The sequence below is a fragment of the Gossypium arboreum genome, chromosome 4 (genome assembly GCF_025698485.1).
Source record: "Gossypium arboreum isolate Shixiya-1 chromosome 4, ASM2569848v2, whole genome shotgun sequence".
Lineage (NCBI taxonomy): Eukaryota > Viridiplantae > Streptophyta > Magnoliopsida > Malvales > Malvaceae > Gossypium > Gossypium arboreum.
Window position 1 is genome coordinate 85,599,513 of NC_069073.1, and position 6,727 is coordinate 85,606,239.

Below are 6,727 nucleotides of genomic sequence, written 5' to 3' on the forward strand. Positions count from 1 at the left end.
TCCGACACAGAGATGAATTTAGAAAACATCTCTTCAAGGTTTGGTTTCTTCTCCTGTTGATAAGGTGGCTATTGAAAACCTAGAGGATTTTTTGGCTTTTGATTCCTTTGACCACCCCAGGAGAAATTTGTGTGGTTCCTCCAACCTACATTATAAGCATTACTGTATGGGTTACTTTGGGATCTAAAGTTATTATTACCCATATAGTTGACTTGTTCTTCTTCAGTTGTAGGAATGAACGGTTGGTATTCTGTATGTACACTTCCGCCACTTGAGTCACACCTCATTACTCGATGTACCTGCGTAGAGCCAAGTAAACCGTCAATCTTTTTATTGAGAAGTTCTACCTTATTAGAGAGCATGGTGACTGAATCGATGTTATAAACGCCGGTCGTTTTTGTCGGCTTTGTCCTCATAACTTTCCACTGATAATTATTCAGTGACATCTCCTCTATAAATTCATAGGCATCTTTCGGTGTTTTATTGTTGATGGTTCCGCCAGCAGCTGCGTCAATCATTTGTCTTGTCGAGGGATTCACACCATTGTAGAACGTTTGAACTTGCAGCCAAAGCAGTAATCCATGGTGAGGGCACCTTCTCAGTAAGTCTTTGTATCTCTCCCATGCATCGTAAAGTGTTTCTAAATCCATCTGCACAAAAGAAGAGATATCATTACGTAATTTAGCCGTTTTAGCCAGTGGAAAATATTTTAGTAAAAATTTCTCGGTCATTTGTTCCCAACTAGTGATAGACCCTCGTGGTAACGAGTTCAACCACTATTTAGCTTTGTTTCTCAGTGAAAAGAGAAATAATCGAAGACGAATGGCATCATCAGAAATGCCATTGATTTTGAATGTATCGCAAAATTCAAGAAAATTCACCAAGTGCGTGTTGGGATCCTCATCCTGCAAACCATCAAACTGAACAAACTGCTGTATCATTTGAATTGTGTTAGGTTTTAGTTCGAAATTATTCGCAGCAATAGCAGGTCTAACTATACTAGACTCAGTTCCTATTAAAGAAGGTTTAGCATAGTCATACATAGTACGTGGAGTAGGATTTTGATTAGCTGCAATTGCAGGAAGTAGCTGGTCGCCTAGGTTTTCGGCCATCTCTTCGGTTGGGGTTTGAGTATCGTCTTCTCGCTCGTTCTCTGTGTATCGTAAACTACGCCTTATTTCTCTTTGATTTCTACAAACTGTGCGATCGATTTCTTCATCAAAAATTAATGGTCCTAATGGCTTTCTTCTAGTCATAAACTATAAAAACCTGCCAAGAGAGAGAAAAAGTAAATTAATAAATAATAAAATAAAATAAAATTGAAAGAAAAATAAATGGCTAAAGTAATAAAAATTTAGTGTTCCTAATATTTCAGTTCCCCGACAACGGCGCCAAAAACTTGATCGTGTGATTCGTAACAAGTAATAAATATTTATAATGAAGATCAAACCTAGACTAACTATTATCACGACAAAAAGGCAAGTGCACCTATCGAACAATAGTATAGTAATGGCAAGACTGGGATATCGTACCCAAGGGAATCAAAAGTACTAGTAATAACTATCTTTTTATTATCTAGCCTAAGAATAAAATGGTTTGTTTTAATTAACTAATTATTTAAACTAAGAACGCACAGAGAAAAGAATTGGGCAATTGCTTTTTGGAAAATCGATTGACTTGAGACAATACGTAAGGAAAAATCTACCTAGACTTTACTTGTTATTCTGGCTCCGAATCGGACGATTTATTCATTCAACTTGTTCCGTAGAGATCCCTAAGTTATGTTATTATCCCTATTCAAGACTAATAACGTCTAATCCCTAGATTGAAAATCTGAGACTTTTCTCTAATTAACACTCCAGGGTTGCATTAACTTGATCTATGGATCTCCTTATTAGGTTTCACCCTAATCCGGTAAAATCTTGTCACCCTATTTCTAGAGGCGTAATCAACTCCACTTAATTATGGTAATTGTACTCTTAGACAAGGTCTATTCCTCCTCTGAATAAGAGCGTGTCTTGAATCAGTATCCTAGGATATCAAAACAAGAATTAAGAACACATAATTAAGAACAAGTTAAATATTTATCATACGATTCAGAAAATAATAACAAGATTCGTCTTAGGTTTCATTCCCCTTAGGTATCTAAGGGGTTTAGTTCATAATAAAATAAGAGTACATCTCAAAAATATAAAAATAACAAAACATGAAGAAAACTCTAAAACCCCTGAAGGAATTCTGAGAGAGATCATCAGTCTTGGAGTAGCTCCGGCTTTTGGGATGGATCGTCTGGCTTCCTTCAAGTAATTCCTGGCGTGTGGTTCTGTATTCCAGAAAAGTTCTGGAAGAGGCCTCCTTCTAGGTCACACTTAGGGTGTTTATATAGGATTTGGATTGGCTTTCTTCCTCCATAAGTATCCTTTTCCGTGAAAAATACAACTCTTTGAAAAAGGGACACGCCCCTGTGCTACAGCCGTGTGACGTGATTACCAGGCCGTGTTCGATCCGTTAAATTGCACACAACTGTGTGGGCTCAATGGCCAGGCCGTGTGAATCGTGAAAGCCTTGGTCGACACCCTCGAAGGCCACGGACGTGTGAGATGCCCATGTGACAAGGCTTAGGCAGTGTGATCTTCTCGATTTGGTCTGCTTTGTCCCTTTTTAGCTCGTTTTTGGCTCCTTTTGACTCTTGGTGCTCTCCTGAGTACAAAACATGAAAAAACTGGATTAAGATCACCAAAATCCACAAATCTAATAGTAAACATCCATAAATATGCTAAGTATTTGGGGTATAGATATGTATAATTTGGCGTTTATCAACCATACCGAGGGGCCCTAGTCCATTATTTTGCTTATTGGGAATCTACGATTGGTTGCTGCCTTCACCCTCGTAGATCCTTCTATCTTGCCACTTGTATTTTATTTTAACAGGAATTTGGGTCACACAACTTCTAACAGTTATACGTGAAAGGTCAATATGTGTTAGTATGAAATGAATTGACATTATAATGTGGTTCTGTTAGATATAATGGAAATGTACCTTGATACCTTATGACGTAGCTTGATGTTGGGAGTTCTCGATTTTGAAGAAATTTAACTTTTGGGATCATCCAAGTATTTTTGTTATTGATGTTAAATATTTTTAGCATTATATTCCCTCATTGTTGTATCTCGATGAATGACATTTGTATTTTTCAATCTAACAATTTATTGTAGTTTGGTTATTTTCAATTTGGCCAAAGACCTTTTAAGTTGCTAAGGAATTTGGTTAATAAAACTGTATATATGTTTTGAATTTCTAAGGTGCAATTTTGTAACTCCCCGTACCCGAGACCGTCGCTGGAGTCGAACACGAGGTGTTAACAGACTTAATTCATTACTTAAACAGCTCAAACAATTTATTTTTAAAATTTTCAGTCAAGTTAACAATCTCCATCATAGTCGCTTAAAAATTCATATCTCGAGTTACAAAACTCAAAATCCAATTCCGTAAATTTTCCCTGAAACAAGACTCATATATCTATTTACTAATTTTTTCCTAGAATTTTTGGTCGGGAAAATTAGTACAGTTTATTAGTTAAAGTCGCCCCTATTTCAGGGTTCAACTACTCTGACCTCTGTGTATTACAAATCAGATATCTCCCTGTACAGAGCTTCAATGACTATAACGTTTGTCTCTAATAAAACTAGACTCAATAAGGAATCTGTACATATAAATAATGACTTCTAATTATCTTTGTAAAATTTATGGTGAATTTCCAAAGTCAGAACAGGGGATCCAGAAATCGTTCTGGCCTTGTTTCACAAAAATTTAAACATCTCATAAAGTATAGCTCATATACCTGTTTCGCTTCTTCCATATGAAAATAGACTCATCAAGATTCGATTCCATAACTTATTCATTACTTAATTCCATTTCTACTATTTTTAGTGATTTTTCAAATTCACGTCACTACTGCTGTCTGAATCTATTTTATGGTAAATTTTACCTATTTCATGGTTTCCATGGATTAGCTAGCAATTTCACATACATAACACCAAATATGATCATGATTAGCCATTCCAATGGCTAATCATTACCAAGCATTTCCATACCACTCAATAACCATATCATAAGACCATATATACAAAATGATTATAATGCTATACATGCCATACTCAAAATATACAAGCCATTATGCCAAGATGGTATACGGATAGTGTGAGCGAGCCTCCGACCGTTCCCGATTTCCGAGCTGGCTTGTCAAAACTACAAGGAATGAAAAGGAGGGAGTAAGCATAAATGCTTAGTAAGTTCACATGCAAATAGCAAGCAACATAACCATATAAGCAAACATAAAACATCATTTGCATAATCATCACCAAGACATTCATATCACATTTTCATTTATCATCTTCCCATATTGTTGTTATATCGAGTTTTCAACCCGAGGGTTAAGTACATACCTGTTCAAAGTATTCATTTCACAACACTTACCAATACGTCCCTTTCATCTCGAGTATTCATCCATTTGAGTAGAATTTTACCCGTTGAACACATCGGAATATAATTCGGATACATGGAAAGTTTGCACATAAGTGCCACATATGTAGCCAAGCTACCATGTAACCCGCCCATAAGCGAACTCGGACTCAACTCAACGAGCTCGGGCGTTCACATCCATAAGTGAACTCGGACTCAACTCAACGAGCTCGGATGCCTAGTTACATCTCTCGAACTCGGACTCAACTCAACGAGTTCGGACATTTGCATCCATAAGTGAACTCGGACTCAACTCAACGAGTTCGGATGCTCAACCATCCTAGTGACATGTCACTTGTATCCTAATCCATTCCTAAGGTTCAACGGACCTTTTTCCCAATCATGTGTCTCAACCATCTCCTCGTATGCTGAAAATGGCTACTTTTACCATTTCGTCCACAACTTGGTATTTTCCCCATTTTAGTCCAATTTCAATTTTCCTTGCTAATCGAGCTTGGAAGCTTGAAAACCCTAGCCATGGTTTCTCCTTGCTATATTCGCCATGGGGTTGAAGATGAGCAAAATTGGCTTTTAATTTTGTATTTTAATTCATTTTACCCTAAATGACCAAAATGCCCTTACTACTAAACTTTCCAAAATTCCATCCATGTCCAATTTTTGTCCATAGACTTAGAAATTGGTAAAATTGTTATTTAAGACCTCCTAATTAATATTTCAAAACAATTTCATACTAGAAACTTCTAGAATAAAAGTTTTGCAAATTATTCGATTTAGTCCCTAATTTCAATTTAAGCACTTTATGCATAAAATTTCTTCACGAAATTTTCACACAATCATGCAATCATATCATAGACCTCAAAATAATCATAAAATAATTATTTCTATCTCGGATTTTGTGGTCACGAAACCACTATTAAGCTAGGCCCAAAATCGGATATTACAACTCTCCCCCTTTAGGGATTTTCGTCCCGAAAATCTTACTAGAAAAGTGGTCTTCACTTTTAATCTCATATTCGTGTCGAAGAACTTTCACTTAGGTGTACCTCCAATACATCTCTTTAATTTCTCATATGATCCGAAAGCTTACGGTCTCAACTCTCAACTGTTCTTAAATTTTCAACCCTTCTCAGTTTCCCATGATATCATGACATAAAACCCGGATCTCAACTTGATTTAATGGAGACCGGAATTCCAAGAAATCCAACAATCAAAGAGACCTGAAATTCCATAGATCTGATGAGTAGAAATTCATTCAATACCGATATGATTTATAGATCTCGCCAAACATTTAACAATAGGATACATCACATTTTCCTCTTTCCGCCATAGAAATAATTCTGATACGGCCTCAAGAATAATCCTTCTCATTTCTATCCCAATATCAACACTGACAAGGATAATTTTGATAGATCCCGATGCTCGGCTTTAACCCCTTTAACAACTCCGATTTTATGTAACATCAGATGCTCTAAACTATCACATTACCTCACTGTCTTGAAACACATCACAATTCATACAACAATACATTACTGAAAGTCAGGAAGTCTTTGTGCAATGTAGACTAGTCTAGTTCAGACGCTTCGGTTACCAATATTCTCATCTATCCGAACTCTGTCAACATGTAATAAACTTTTCAGCTTTCACAAGATGGAAACCTTATCATTCGTAGTGACTTAAACTAATATCCAACTCTTTCTAATAAATATACACTTCTCGTTCAAACTATTTACTCTTTTATCCGTACAAAATGAAATTCTATTATCGACTTGGGAAAATAATCCGACATAATTGTCACATGAAATCTTTCAAATAGATAATTCACCATACCAACCTGAAACTCGCGCTTTTATCACTTATGCCTTTCTCGATGTCAAATCCTTACGAAATTAGAAAAAAACCCAATACTAAAATCACCACATTACCAATATCAAATTAGAAGTATAGTCATATTTGACATGATTATCACGAGTGAAGAACCCACTTGAACATGAGTCGAATTGACAAATTATGGAACAAAGATAACAAGAAAACCGAATAAAGAAATCCAAGATAGAGAAACCGGAATAAAGAAATCCGAATAAAGAGATCCGGGATAAAGAAACCCAAGATACGATACTATCTTTGGAGAATCGAAAACCAAACTCATAGAGAAAACACGGAATACCCCGATAATTCTTCAAAGAAAGAAAGTCCGAAGAAAACATCATTTAATCCCATCGAAATCAAATATAACAAGATCAATAT

General features: G+C 36.1%; 1 non-coding gene across 1 annotated transcript; it reads left to right on the forward strand.

Moving 5' to 3' along the window:
- Positions 1-576: 576 nt before the first annotated feature.
- Positions 577-682, forward strand: LOC128292249 (small nucleolar RNA R71). The gene has a single exon (XR_008282233.1). It is a non-coding gene; the product is annotated as a small nucleolar RNA R71 (small nucleolar RNA).
- The last annotated feature ends 6,045 nt before the right edge of the window (positions 683-6,727 follow it).